Raw genomic sequence first — 16,070 nt, 5'->3', positions numbered from 1 at the left:
CGAACGACCCAGCACGTAAAGTCCTTTTAGGCCTTCCACACGGACAGAGGAGGCGTGGCAGGCCCAAATTGAGATGGAGTGATGGCGTTGATGCGTCCGCCAGAATGGCCGGGATAATGGATTGGCAGACGACGGCGCTAAACCGTGAGTGGTATCGAGGATTGTTGCAGCAGGTCAAGACCGCAAAGTGGCTGTAACGCCTCATAAGTAAGTAAGTCAGTAAGTGTACCAACACAAAGTTTTCGATTTTTTGTACTCATGGGCGTGAATCCTCAAGTTGCAGTTGTCCGGTGGCAGAGGTAACAGCTGGACTGATCTTCACCCGGTACGCCTGGGGCTCAAATATTGATCAAAATTTCCTTTATAAAAACATGGAAAATGGAATCTTACTAGTAAAAACTGCATGGCAGGGAGCCAAAAACGTACTGTAAAATAATTAAAAAATAAATTTACATCGAAAAAGTGTGTCTTAAGTCGCTTGATTTTTTTAAAGCTTTACATTAGCAGAGAATTTTTTTCCAGGTGTTCGTATAGTTAAGTTAAATCGAGTAATTTTGAATTCCCAAAAAAAAAACCTTAAAGTGTTTGTAAAACTTTTTCTTCCTAGAAAATCAGTTATGGCTTATTTTAAATTAACAGGAGTTTGTGAATTTGCGTTACGCACTGTCCAATCAATGCATGATTAGGCAATGTTAAAGAAATGCTCAGATTGGTGTTAAAAGCTATCGTTTTAAACCTTCCAAAGCTACCACACGCTGTTAAAAACTCAATAAAAACGAATCGATCATATTTTCACCCAAAAATGCAATGAAAAGCTTTATAAAAAAAATTTTCCTTGTTTCGTTCCCCGAAAGCTGCACAACATGCAGCGAAAAAACAAGCTTTTCATCATTTTCTATTTTCCGTCTTCCGGCGAGAGCGGCCAGCCAGAGCTTTTATTGATTGGCCTTCGTTTTGGGCTTTTTCTTTTTTCCCCTTTTTCATTCTTTCGGGGTCTTTGTTTCGGGTGACAAATGACACATCACCCCGTATCGCCTCATCGCCGGGAGGTGCAATTTCTATCCGATACGGTACATTTAACTTGTTTAGCCTACGGTGCCTTTCCACGGAATCTAGCAGTGAAACGTGCAATTGCCATCGAACACATCGACAGCACTCGGTCCTGGGGTTTTTTCATCCACGGCGCACGCGAACCTGGTGTGGCTTTGGTGGTGGTGGTGTGACTCCGACCGTGCCGCGTGATGCTTGTGGGCAGGCAAAAGCACAGAGCATTGGTTCGAAAATTGAAAGCCTTTTGATGTGAAATGTCAAGCGAACTGTTTGTATAATCGATGTGTTTTTAAAACCAGTATAAATGGCCGATATAAACTAACCAGGAGGGAGAAGAATAAAACACCTAGTAAAAGAATATTTAAGTAATTTACTTGATCAAAAAAATGGTTTCGTAAGATAAATCGGATTGAAAAATTTCTCCCAAGAGGACACTTTTCCATGGAAGAAGCGCGTTTGCGTTTACGCTTTTCCTAACGCAGCCAGTGGAACATGAGCGTAGAAATTAAAAAAAGGGGCACTGCCTTATCACATGCTAATGTTACCCTTGATTATCGGTTTCTAAGGCGGAAAATTGGAAAATTCTAATATCGAGCCAGTAATGGCGTCGCGCTGAGCGTTATGCAGCGTATGTTGGGGCAATCGGCTGTAATAGCACCGTTATCGGAGGTTGCGCTAATGTATTCATGATGTTGCAGGGCCACCAGGGAACGATTCTTTTAAAACACATTAAAGTGGGAGCTTTCTTTGATCAAATGCGTTGCGTTCTAAGGTGAAAATGAGATTCACTTTGGCGGAAGCAAAAAAAAAAAAAAAAACATTCCAATTATGTGAAATGCCGAACGAAAGTCAGAAGGCCAATCATGGCTTCAAATTCGCCCCGGGAAAAAAGTATTTACAAACAGCAAATCTACACCACACCGACAACTTGTTCGATTCAGCATGTGGAGAACCGGTGAAGTTGTTCGAATGATTCATTCCGAATGTGTGGCATTCGGTTGCATCACGCTAGAGCGTCCTGATGTTGCGCCCTCGTGTTACCGTTTGCTTTTCGGGTGGAAGGCTGAAGACAAATTGAAAACTCCCATAAAACATGTCACCCTTCTCTGCAACAGCAAACCGACGGATGGAAACGAGCTTCAATCCTTCGCCTCGGGCCTCGATACGATGCTCCCCTTCGCACAAATGTGCAAGATTGTGCATACCTTTCCAGGTCTTCGTAAGCCCCAAGCTCGACCTCCCGCACGAGGTGCACAGATGTCTCTGTCGCTTGGGCGACAACAGCGACGACGCCACCGTACCGTACCAAAGATACAGGCCAAGTCTAACGATTAAACAGTGAGCAAACTATTGCGCTGAGTGCTGGTATCGTTTCGCAAAACTAACTACACCGTGGTTCACGGTGCCGCTCTGAGCTCACGGAGAGGGTGGTAGCGTGTAATTTAATTGAAACTTATTGTTTGCAGCATTTATTTAAGTTTATTTCTGTTTGCGCCAAGTTAAACTTTCTCCCCCTAATGTGCTTTTATGAGCTAGAGGCCCGTTTCGCCTGCAAGGTAGTTTCGATGTGGTGTGTGAGTGTGTGTGTGCACGCGCTCCAATCTGCTTCGGGATGGAAAAAGAAAGAAAAATCGCCCAAAAAACCACAAACGCAAACTGGTAGACGAAATAGAGCAGCCGGGCTGAGCCGTATCGGAAATGAACTGTGTGTTCGGCTGAACGACAGCGCAGACACACACACACACAAAAACGGCAACAGCGAAAAATAAAACTTCCGTCCAAAAGTTTTGCACTCGCACTGTCTCTCAGAACTCTGGCGGAGGCAACAAAAAAAACCTTCCTTCAGTTCCTTTGTGTTCTCCTCCATTGTAGATGTGTGTGTGTGTGTGTGTGTGTGTGTGTGTGTGTGTGTGTGTGTGGGTGGCTGGCCTGTGTTTCATCTTGTTACTGGGTGAGCTTTAGCCGTGCAGACGCCGGGGGTAAGCATATTATGACGCTAGCGCGAGCTCCTGGATGCTCGAAACGAACCGGAACCGGAATTAGATCCGAACCGCAACACATGGCGGCGCGTGCAGGGTGCAAACGTGGCGAAAGAACAGGCAATTACATACGGGATCGGATAAACCAACCCAGGGAGGAGTGCTGGTGCGACAGGGCGTAAGTGGGAAAAAGTTTTTCGGTACGTCTAAATAGATTTCTTGTACCTTGGTCTTTTTCCTGCTGCTGTGTGTTTTTTTTCGTTGTTGCTTCTTCTCTTCCGTTTGTCATTGTCTCTTCCTTTCACCCGTACTCGCACACTGGTGGCGGGCCAAAAGTTTGAAAATTGATTGTTGAAGCGGAGAGCTTAAGCTTGATGGTGATATCTTTCCCGGTGTATTATGCTGCCAAGGGTGTCTACGGAGACACCGGGCCGGGTGAAAGCACATGCAATGGAATGTTAATTTTGTTAGATGGAATATTTGAGAGTCTCCCTGCCTTGAGTTTGCTTGCTGTTTTAATGTCTATTTTGTTGCTGCCTCTGCTCAAGTGCGCTTATCCAGCGTTAGCGCCGAATGTGCAGGTAATGAAAAGGTATTGTTTTGCGGAGCTATAGCGCATACCTGGTGGTGAGATTTTGCTAGGAAGAGATTAACATTTTTTGTTATGGTAAGTAGGTAAGTTTGAGCAATACGGCCAGGCCGTTCTTTATGAATAAAAAAAAAAAAAAAAAAAGTAGGTAAGTTTGGTTAAATTCACTTGCAACTTGCGAATTGTGTCTTATGCTGAAGAGTTTGCGATAAAATCAATTACTCTTTTTGTAGGTACAGTTTAAACTGAGGCAATCAATTGAAATGTCATATTAAAACGTCGAAAGCTCTCGAGAAACTTTTTGAGTGACATGTATGTTGGAAGTTTAGTATGATCCTTAGCGGAGGGTTAGATATTGGATAACTTAATTATTATTTTCGCAGGCTCTATGAGTTCAGAAGATAATGGTCTGCTAAATCGGGCATGAAAATGGGTATTTGGAGGGATTGTTTTTCTGTGGACCTATACCCTCCAAAGATCTCGACCTATCTTTACTGGATAGTCAGCCCTGCAAACGAGCCCCTATATAATTCGTCAATTTGATGCCCCTATTGAAATCTCAATTTTATATTTGGAGGGATAAAATAAAAAAAAATCCAAATTGAGTTAGGGCGAGTAGTTTATTTATTTTTCTTTTTAATTCTTATTTTCATTATCAACTCAATCGATCGAGAAAAAATGATAAAAAACACTTATTTTTACTATATTGAAAACTTATCTCCTGTCTGCCATCCCCCTTTATGCTCCTTCCCGTCGCCTCCGCGATAGACCTCTCCTTTATATCCCATCCCGCCACACCCGCTACGGTTCGAACGATCCTCTGCTACGAGCTTTATCGGCTTTCAACAAGTGCTATCACCTGTTCGACTATAATGTCCCCTTGTCTCGTTTTCGTGTCCGTCTTCGTGAAGTCTCTTTCCGTGCAACCTAATCCTACTGTCATCCTCGCTTTTCCTTTAAGTGTTAAAGAAAAATTGTTGAACCATCATTGGCAGACAGTAAGAACTAAATAAGTAAATAAATAAATAAATAAAAAAGAGTTTTTATTGAAAATACCCGTACGGATATAATCTAGGACTAAGACGATATCATATATTATCAAATATTAAGGGCATTTATTAGAGGCGAAACGTTAGAATAATTGAAAGAATTGAATCACGAGACAGCTATAAAAGGTTTTTGTTTTTGAATATGATCGTAATTATCTGATGTCTATGTTTTCACGTATACTATAGAAGAATTTCGTTCTAGATGGTCTGTGCTGAACTCCAAAATATTTGTCTTTTTGAATAAAAAACTTAGTGCTTTGCGCTTGTCTCCAACAGTGGTGGGTCAAGATATTTAGAGGCCCCGAGTGAAATGGCAGTTGAGGCCCCTTCGATTGTGATGTAAGAGGGAAACAATAGAATTTCCCTCGCCGATGAGGCTCCCCCTGACCTACGAGGTCCGCTCCTAGTTTGATCCACCACTGGTCTCCGTCCATCTTATTTAATACGCAGTGGCATGTATAAGTCTTGTGTTTAATGAACTTCAGTCCATGCTAACCTCGAACGCTAGATTGATGCTCGCTGCATTATATTACTAATAAGAACAACCAATCAATAATAAGTTTAGTTTCTTGATTCTAGGTATATAAGCAAAATATTCCCCTTTTTTATGCATACATCATTCAAATTTTCGTTTGTTCATTATGGCACCCTCGAGACTGCAACGTGCTGCCTGCTCCTAACAAGCTTATCATCGTCTCATAACCACCTAGCCATACAAGGCAAGTCAGCATCCTTTTTTTCAACATATCAATCCCAGATGACCCAGGCCCCTCCCACCCGATCCCGACGCGTTTGCTGCACGTTAAACCACCTGATCGAAATCTGAAACCCCCGGCCTGGTGGAGCAGAACGGTAAGCACTGAACGAACGGGAGGCCAGTAAGCTCGGACTTCCTACCGCGTACGCGTATTTCGATTCGTTCGGCTTTGACGAGAACGCTGCCGTGGATCTGGAAACGGGTTTGATCCTTTTAACACAACCATTTGCATTCGCGCAAACGAATATCGCTCCCTGCCACACAATGGGTAGCGCGGCTGCAATTGAACGCGCTCGTGCATGGGAAACGTGAGTCCCGTTTTGCATGCTGTTGATCCTGTCAGTGATTGGAAAGGATATTTAAAGTGGCAAAGGCGCAAACCTCGGCAAGTTATTTCGCTCCTCTTTCTTCGCCTCGGTGGTCGTTTGCATCGCGTGCTATCTCCCTTATTCTTGAACGGTTCGGGGCAACGGTTCGGTTTCTCATCACCACGGAGATTGAAATAAAATCTCGCATTGACGAGAGTGCATTTGGAGCTGAAGCGATCTGATTGTGGATTTGCAATTTAAAACAGTGTCTGGATGAGCTTGGCCTTCCCATCCTTTCCCATCCTGCCACTGTGTGTGTGTGTGTGTGTGTGCGCGCCTGATTGACCCAAGAATGATTGGGAATTGGTGTGCACCGGGCACCAGACGCAATTTGTAAGCAAAGTTTCGATTTTCCTTTCTTTCTCCATAGGTTCTTCATGGTTCGTGATAAAGCGATTCGTTTGCTGGACTTTCTGGCAAATGGCATTAGAATTGATTATGGTCTCATTTGATTGATTTATGCATAAAAATGATTTAACATTGTGCGATGATGAAATGCTTCGAGTATTTGTAAAATTGCATTGCCGTTTTGTTGTTGCGAATGATAGTGAACAAACACTCGATAGAAGAAGAGATTGGAAAACTTAATTTTTAACAATGGGGATTCTGAATAGTTTAAGAAATTTAAATCTCGAACATTTATTGGATTCCTGAGGCATGTCACCAATCGATGAGGGTCATTGTTCATTTTTTGTTGTTGGAGTGGATCGAACTATTTGCGCCTACATGTAGGCAATATGCAACACATGGTAAATTTTGATCAGCAGCGTTTAGACTGAGCTTTGTAACACTCGGTTTAGAACATTTTTTAACATGTCAAGCATCTCTTAAATAAGTGTTTTAAATCCTTATTTGATACCCCTTTCATCCCTTTCATCCATCCTCTTCAAGCTCTATGAACATCGCGTAAAGGAAATACGTCCTTTTCGTGAGTGCTCTTAAATTCATTCGGTAGTAATTTTTCATTGCTTTCATCATTAAACCCTGCTAGAACGCCACCAGAACGATATTTCAACAAGACTATCGGTTGTGCGAACATTTAACTTCCGTGTTCTGTGCGACTTCGGAATCGCTATCACCAACGACATTAAATGTCACAACCGTGCTCGATACGGTCGATCGAGCGCACTATCATTAATGCCACCCCTTATCGTGCTCACCTTTGCCATGTAGCACCCCCCTAGACGGGAAAACGAACCTAACCTAGTGTTTACAACCACCAACCAGCGAAGAATTTCAGCCCCCCCATTCAATCAGTGAAAAACTTTCGCGCAAGGGAAGCGCAAAGAACATGATTTTATCAGACGGCTGTACTACCGTACCATATACTGATATGGTAACGTAAAATTTTATGCTTTCAAAATGTTTACCCCCTTGTTACCAGCCAAGCAGGTGCATATGTGTGCTGGAGGGAGAGGTCACATCCACCCACCCAGTACCCGGTGCGATGGGGATGTCGTAAAGAACGTGTTCGTGTCTTTATGTCAAACCGGTGAAAGTAAAATATTCCCCTTTCGAGGTGAGCGTTGGCGCAGGTGTTCAGTTCAGTTGCAACCCAGCACGGGCCCACACGCTTCCTTCACCAGGCTTCAATGGCTTTACCGTTGATGCAGAAAAAAAAGAAAGCAAAACAAAAACGTGGACGATACACACGTGGTGTTGTGGCAACCGTTGGGATCATTCCGGGCGGAGTGGCATCGGCATTTGCGCTGGCTTTGCTGGTGGTAGATTTTTATGACCTCTTGTACCGGTATGAATGTATTAGCCTACAGTGGTACAGCTCCCGGTCGGAGTCTGGCGAGAAGGATCTCGGCAAACATTGGCCAACCGACCATTGCGGCTGTCTGCGCTCCTTTGTGTTTCTGCAAATTTATTTGTTTTACAGCTCATCGCACATCACACCATCACGGGCGTGTTGGCGGTGGTGCCTTTACAGCTGTGAGTTTCCGGAAACACTTGTCATTACAACGACGACGACGATGACAAACATCGTCAGCCGGGGTTCTAGGCCGGGCAGGCACAAGGCGCCCGGCGTGTTATCCGTCATAGTTCATTCGTAGCCCCACGTAGCACTCACATGACCGTACGTGTCGGAACAGGCGCAAGACATTATTTATTTATAGTTTCATTCTTCCGATGGGGTAGAATTGAATCGGAGATACGCTTCCTGCATATCGTTCCGGTAGAAATGCACATTTTTAAAGTCAGTTTTCAGAAACATGAAAATAGCTCATGTAAGGCGCATACCTTCACGCAACATTACTTTAATTCCTGACGTCATAGCGGATTTGCCGTGTCGTGCCGTTTGCAAGTGCAGCTGTAGAAATTACTGTCCCTGGCGAAACGTACCCGAGAAAATGCCGAGAGTTCATCTAATATCAACTCCCCGTCGACCAATCACACCTACTTGCCCCAGCTAACGGGCTCGGCAACCGGTCCGAGTTAGCGTACTTCCGGGATTCTAAATTCCGGCACGTTCGCCACAGAAAGTGGCGTAATCGCACGTGCTGTGTATGCGCCGTTTCCCACGCCACCGACCAATAGCTCGGTGTCTGGTGCTGGTGCCAGCTGTGGCTGGCTGGTACTGTGTTTGGCTTTTGCTCTCTCTCTACATATGCAGCAGCACCACGCCTGATTGCAAAATAGTTTCGTACGTACCACCGATTGTAAGTGGTGAGCTGGTATGCCGGTACAGTGGCGCTAGTGGCTGGCAACTGGCAGGCCTAACGATATTCCAACAATCGACTGCAATGCCTCGCACGTGACCGGTGGAGTGAAGTGGGCGAATTGATTTAACAACAATCAGTAATGCTAGTGATTGCATTATTTTGATTTTGGATTCTAACGGTCAGCCGAGCCGTCTGAACGCCTTTTGAGTTGTAAATCTTCTCAAGATGTTTCTGTTGCTGTCGGTGTATCGGTTGAGCGTAAGCAGGTGGAGCTTTGCATTACTTAGATTTGATCGATAGCAATTAAATTTCTACCAGAAGTGAAATTCATCTTAATTAATTTTATTTGTGATGGTGATTGTTTCATGATGTAATAAATCAAACATGGTGCCTAAGGGCTTAGATCCACAATTCGTCACACGGCTTGACTGAGAAACTGAAGTAAGGCATGATCGAGCAGACCATTAAGCTAAGAAGAGACCTCTTTTTGTAAAGCATTTCTTCTCTTAACATTCGAATCAAATCGATCCACAATCCCGTGGATCCTTTAAGTGTCACAACAGCTTCCAGCTTGCCTCTACAGATGCCTGATTGCATACATTCGGGCGCAAAAAATCCCAGATAAGATGTTACCGCATAGTATTGTATTTGGGTCATGATTTTTGGCTTTCTGTTTAGCAAAAAAGAATCAGAATTGTTTCCGAAAATAATTTCCCCAGCTTTGGTGAAAGCATTCTAATCCCATTTTTATCGTTTTATTATACTGTTGACCGATTTACGTTGATCTCTTGCAAACGAATCTTATTAGAATCATCCTCATCCGGTTATTTCCGACGATATATAAACGTTCAAGCTAGAATTGCTTTAAAAAAAGCCCGTATAATTGCTTGAAATATTAAGTAATGGCACCCAAAGAATGGCCAAGACTTCTCGCAGAAGCAAAAAACACGCACGAAACCACAATGCAGCGTACCGGCGCATTCGTGTTCGTAGCAATGCAATCGTCTTTTGTTACGTGCAATGAGACTAGTGCTCACGGCTACCGGTACCGCTACCGACCATAATAGTTAATGATTGTGGTCACCACGGGATAGCGTTTTGGGCCCAGCGTCTCAAATCTCGTCCGCTAGGGCCGCTAGCAACGACGAGCAGGAACACGAGTAAGTAAGTACCGCCCGGGAACGAACGCTAGAGCTTTCGAGTGCAATTGTGCAATTGCCGTTTAGTGCAGTGCAGAGTTCGACCTTTTGTCCGGTCGCGAATATGCGATGCGATGAAATTAAGCGTAATGGAAGCTATCGTTAACCGGCACAATCATACTCATTTTATCGCGCGACCTATTGTTCGCGCCAGATTTGCTTTGCTGCCCTATCTTTCGCTCGCTTTCGCGGCCTTTTTGGCCGATTCCCTCGCTTTATTATGCAGTTATGCATCTCAGACAAGCGGCACTAACAATTATCATAAAGTGCTGCACTTCTTACGTGTAGGGAGGTAGAAAAACGAGATGGTGGCCGTAGTTTAACAGTGCATTACCACGTACTTAGTAGAGAGCTAGGATAATGGCAGTAGAAAACGGGCCTTTAGCGAGCTTTGACAGCAAAGTTTGGCATTCTGCTGGGTGTGCTTCCATATTTGGCCCTGTCTTCATTTTTCGTACTATGTAAATAAGGTTCTTTCTATCGGGCACACAATAAAAAAGACGCTCGCTTCTTATTATCTCAAATCTTGAAACCGGGAACACTCAATACAATCGCTCAGACAGCACGCGTATCTTCCTGGTCGCACACCCATGCTCCCGTGTTCCGACCGCATCGTTTTTAACATTCAGGGCTTGCGTTCTGGTGCCTCTCTGCGCCAACTTATTTATTGGGAGCAACTTTTTTCCGTGTTGCCAATAATCATTGGGTGAGGATGGAGAAAAAAAGGGCACCTCCAAACTAAATTGCCGCCAGTCGAAAGTACACACCGTAGGCGCGCAAACATCAGACAGCATCAGTTCCGACGCCATTCCCACCAATTCGGATATCCGTTTAATATTTCGTCCGCATTGGCATGACACGCCGGCGTCGTGGAACAAGTGGAGTAAGAAGTAACTTTTTTCGTCCCAGCCGTCCTTCCCACGTTCCCACGCGCCCATCCGATGCTCGGCTCGTTCCGATGATGAAAGAAGCATAAATCGAGAGGCGATAAAACGAACAGGCTGTTGTGCAGGCATTGAGCAAATTGATTTTGCGCCCCGTTTCCGAACACGATCGACCACGAACACGATGTGTCTGTCGGCATGCCCGGGCAAAGCAGACTGATCAGTGCTGCCGATGCTGCTCCTGGAAACGCAGCAGGCAATGCCCGCCGGGAGGCTAATACATCGGAAAGTTTCAAGATCAGAGCAAACCGCAAAACGACGCAACCGGGGTGCTGGTTGATGGTGTACGCGTTGTTGTCCCACACCCAGGACCCCGGAACTTTCTTCGTTACCGGCGTTGGTCTGTGCAACGACGGTCTGTTTCGCCCTTCACCTCGTTAGACTCGTTCCACGCTTCAGCTTCAGCACGGGATGCCGAAAGACGCTGGAACGTGACACCGGAGCGCGGAAGGCCAGGGAACCGTGAAGCTGATGGTCGCTGCAAACGGATGTGAAAAGTTTTCCCACCAATTTGTGTTGGTGCACCGTCCCGTCACTCGCCGCCGGTATTGTTTTGTATGTCTCCGGGAGTCCAATTTACGGCTCCCGGTACAAAACACCATGCCTTTGTACGGTCTAGGCGAAGGTGCCGAAGGATTGTGTTGTGTTGAAATTTTTGGGTTGATTTATTTTTGCAGCTGCTGGTGAAGATAGTTAGCAGCGGGAAGGGTGTTTGGAACTATGTACCGGTGCGTGCGTGTGTGTGTGTGTGTTTGGAGTGTGCACAAACAAGCCGTCCTAGGCGTCGGGTAACACTCCGTTGTCTTTGGTGCTTTTCCGGTGCGCTCGGGTAGGTGTTGAAGCAGGTGTTTTGCAAAATATGCTCAGCTTCTATGCTGTTTTAGGGAGGATTTTTTGTTGTTCTCACAGATGAAGCGTTTAGTAAGGTGAAAAATAGAATATAGGATGGTCTTGGTGTTTGGCGCAAGTGTCTAATTTTCGGCGGTCGTTTGCAAACAATGGGCTCATTATGATGTCGATCGTTTAAACACGCAACGAGATAATTTTCTTATCTATTTTACACAATGTTACTCATTTTTGTTTCAATTTAATCAGTAATAGTTTTAAAAATTGCTTATTGTTTATTGTTATGATAATTCAACGGGCCACGCAGGCTTCCTTGAAGCTCGATTGTTAAAACACTTAATAGCCAGAAGGACGGACGGTTCGAATACAGTTCAAAAGCGCAGTCCTCTGGCATGTCCAGTTGGTGACGATTACTAGTAAAGTTTTATTCACGGCACAAACGGAGACGGGCTCGGTGATCCTCTACATCGAGCAAAGCGGGCTGATTGGGGCGTTTATGTTGAGCCCAGAGTGTAGCGTCGGGGAGTCGATCCGGCACTCGATGCTCAAAAACGCACTGCGAGCGTCGTAGTCCACTTGCACCCTCCAGGAGCGCAAAGCGAACCGGGCGAAATTGCGCTGGAAGGATCTTGATGGAGACCGGGTACGTGAAGTCGCGAGCAAGTTGCTTAAGCAAATCCTTCAGCTGGTTGCCCTTTGGCTTCAAGCTTTTTCTAGTTTGTCCATCCATAGTCCTCCGATATAGTCTGTCTATACATATGGTATGTAGCTCCAAATAGGTAATGTTGCTAGTAAGCTATATTTAAAATTGCCAATTTACGGACGAATATTAAGTTCCAGTCAGCAAGCCAATTTGTATGACATTTTAGAAGAATCTTGCGGCAAAATATTCTTCTACGAAAAACTTTGCCAAAAACATCAGCCATTTTATCCGACAGTGGTTAAATGCAGGAGTAAAGATAATTGTGCCTTGTTTATTGATGTTTAAAGCAAAGGAAGAACTCAAACTGCCTTCAAGTCTTTGCGACCCGTTTTTTTGTAATTCAGCATTGCGGCATTGTTTTTGTGGTCTAACTTTCCGTCCCTTTTTTTTTGTAACGATAAATTTAAAACTCAATTTTCTTCCTTCCCCTATTTTTGCGCGCAGCAGTAGTCAAAGAGCTTGAACATTTTTCACTCAAAGCAAAACTACATTTCATCAATGATGAATCGACGGTTGTGGGGTTGGTCATAGTTCGGTGCAATTTATCTGTACATTTCCGTCTCTAGACTGCGGTTGGGCATCATCATTCGCAACGCAACTCAACGCTACAGTGGGTAGAAAAGAGGAGAAGATTTCCTTTTTTGAGAAGAAAGAAAAAATCCACCCAAAATCCTTAAACCCGTTGCCGGCTGTCTGATGCCTGTTTTGCATTTTCCATTATCTGGCCTCGATGTCGGTGTCGATTTTCGTGCCAGCTTCTAAGCTGTTCTTGATTAGAGGATGTATTTTTTTGCTTTGCTTTGCTGTTGAGCTCTATCAATCAGCTCACAGGCAGGCGTCTTTGCGAATGCATACAAAAGAGTCAGTAAAATTTGACAAGTTTTTGCTCGGTGCCGGATAAAACACGAAATCCTTGAAGTGATTAGATCTAGAGACGGATTTCGAAAGGCTTGGTAATCTAGCCGCAGTCATGGCAAGCGAGCACTGAAAGCTGGCTCATGTCGTTTCATGCACAACACTGAAAGTGTTTTGTAATTGTTAGAATAATGTTTACCAATCGAATAAGCCCTCCGAATTTGTTATAATATTCTTAAAGAAGTTTAATTTATTTTCCAGCCTCAAACACGCTGTAAACTGACAAAAACACGATTATCAGTGTCTTCCTTTATTGGCCCGTGTTGTTTACAATTCCCCGCTCGTTCGGAAAAACTGTAGCCGCGGCCAGTGCTTATAAATATTTATATTTACTACAGTTTCAAGTACAATTCGAAAAGTTTTCATCCATTTGAAAGTTTTGCTCCGGTGTACCCGGCCAACCCGGCCCGGAAAATAGAAGGGCGAACCGGAAACAGCACTTTTATTGTGCGAAAAACCACTCACCCATAGCCGGAGCCTGCAATCGAAAGCCGATACGAAATTGGTTTGCTTGCCGTTTACGATTTGTTTGTTTGTTTGCTTGCTGGGTGGCTTCCCGAAGGAAATCTTTCGGAAGACGGTAGAAATTATCACACAGCCCTCGAATCGCATCGGTCTGTTTCTTCACCACTGCTGCTATTGTGGATGAAGGCTGGGCGACCATCCCCAGTTTGGTACGTCCGATTTTATCGACTTCTGAAGTGGGTTGTTTGACTATCGTTTCATTTATTGCTACCTGGCAGCAGATTGGATTCGAATGGAGCGTCGTAAATAGATCGATGGATCGAGCCGGGTGTTCCGATTCTAGGTTGGTTGGGGTTCCGTTTCTTTTTTTTTTTTTGGGTGTTCTCTGTTCGGCTTTATCCGACGATGGAACGGAAAGCAACTCATATGCTGACTTTTCATTGTTATTAGTGATAGATTGGATATGAAAATTCTTCCTACGTAAAGGTATTTAATACGGTGCAATTTCGGTTGTGGATTTGGGGGGACAATAGCAAATTGCTGGTGAGGCTATTTCGAATGCAACTTTGGTTCGACTTTTACGGCAAAATCTGCTTGAGGGGAAGATAAATTGGTCGATGATCAAGGTAATGAGTATTTTAAAAGCACAAAGTTACAGTCTTTTTGTTATAAAAACTGTTATACCCTCCTGACCTTTGCATGTTACTCAGTGTTTACAAATTTTTAAATGAATGAAATTTACAAATTTTTAAATCTTAACTATGTCTGGTTTCACACCTGGGTACAGAAGGCAGATTGTACCAGAAGTGAAGTGCACCAGCCACAGCTAAGCGGATGATGGATGGATGGATTGGTCCCGATCCGCTGGATCCCTAGATGGATTGGATGGATATTTCCTGTCGTTAACGATTGACGAATTTTAAGCGTTTGGTCACATCTTTAATATCACACTATTGTTGAAAGGCTCCCACCTTTCATCTGCCTCTTTATCTAAGCAATTATTTTCAACTCCGTTGCGAGTCACAAGAGGATACTCCAAAAAATATTGTTGGATGCTGTTGAGGTCCCAAGCGACTCTCGGCTACCGATGATACATTTTTACAAGTCTCCAACATATTTGACGAGTTTTCGACATCAATTTCTATCTTGTTCAGGATATTTTTTGCATTAAAATGAAGCTCTGGCTGAAACCCCCTAGCATTAAAGGTCCACAAAGATCAAACTAGTTGCCTTGTAAATGTCAGCTGCATTAGATGTTTCCTTATGATGCGCCTAGGCTGCCAGAATCAGTTCTCTATTGCATGTTTTGTTATCCTCTAGAAATAGAGGACTCCTCCATCTCCTGCTGCAACCGATCTCCCTCAGGGCTGACTCCACTTGATCCAGCCAACAAGCTTGCTGTGCCCCTTGACGCCCCGCGTCGAGCAGCTCAGCTAGCTCGTAGTTCATTCTCCTTCTTCACACACCCTGCTCGTACACACCACTAAAGATAGTCTGTAGCACTCGGCGCTCGAAGATAGTCCTACGCCACCATAGGCCATGACGTAGGGGACTACCGTAGTCTCCAGGGACAAGAATCATATGAAGAAAGAACTAATCGTCAATTTCAGTTATTTATTTGTACTTGCTGATCAAAATAAACTGATCACTCTGTGAAAATGTTTCCTGTACGTAACAGGAAGGATACAAGGGATGACAGGATATTTAACAGGAATCCTAAAGGTATAAGGCTCATCTGATGAAAAATCGTTAATAATTGTTTATTTTTGCATATGTTAGTAGACAGTGTTGTAGCGGTCTTCACATTTTAAAGACCAACCGAAGCAACATCATTCATTATATGTGCATCGATGCTCTGTCTGTTAATCCGCTTCCGATGTGCATTATCGCCGTGTATCGGAAAAGGCGTACTATGCACTCTGAAGACGCTTGTTATTAATTTTCCCTTTTGTGCGCCATCTTCCATCCTGCTAAACACGCGGACCGTTAGCCTGTTTAAGTTCACAAAGCACACGCTGTTGCCTTACGCTCGTATCAACAATGTACGTTTGTATACGAACGCTTGCATCGTAATGAAATAACACTAAGATGATGTTCGAGCGGTACGCTAATGCATAGGTCGTTGTGCGTCGCCGTTAATCCAACAGCCCAAAGCCCACATTGCACAAACTTGCAGCGTCTTGTTGTGCACACACACACACACACACACACACACACGGACACAACGGCGTCGATAAGACGTCAAACAATGGTGGACGGGCTTTCGCCATGCAGATGATATTACCCGTTAAACCAATAAACAACACAGCATTCGGGTTCGGGCACCGGGAGAGACTCGTTCACGTGGTTCTCGTTATTGCAAGCTCATTATCATGCATATAAAATGCGCTCGAAGCAGAGTCCGGGGGTTTTGTGCTCAAGGAGAACGTGTGTTTTAATCTTGTTGTGGAATAATTGGTATCGCAACGATAATGTTTAACAGCAGGTGAGCCGTATCGGCACACTTTAACTGCACCTGGGACATCTATCAATACACG

This window comes from Anopheles stephensi, chromosome 2 (genome assembly GCF_013141755.1).
Source record: "Anopheles stephensi strain Indian chromosome 2, UCI_ANSTEP_V1.0, whole genome shotgun sequence".
Taxonomy (NCBI): domain Eukaryota; kingdom Metazoa; phylum Arthropoda; class Insecta; order Diptera; family Culicidae; genus Anopheles; species Anopheles stephensi.
Note: the sequence above shows the minus strand (reverse complement) of the source record.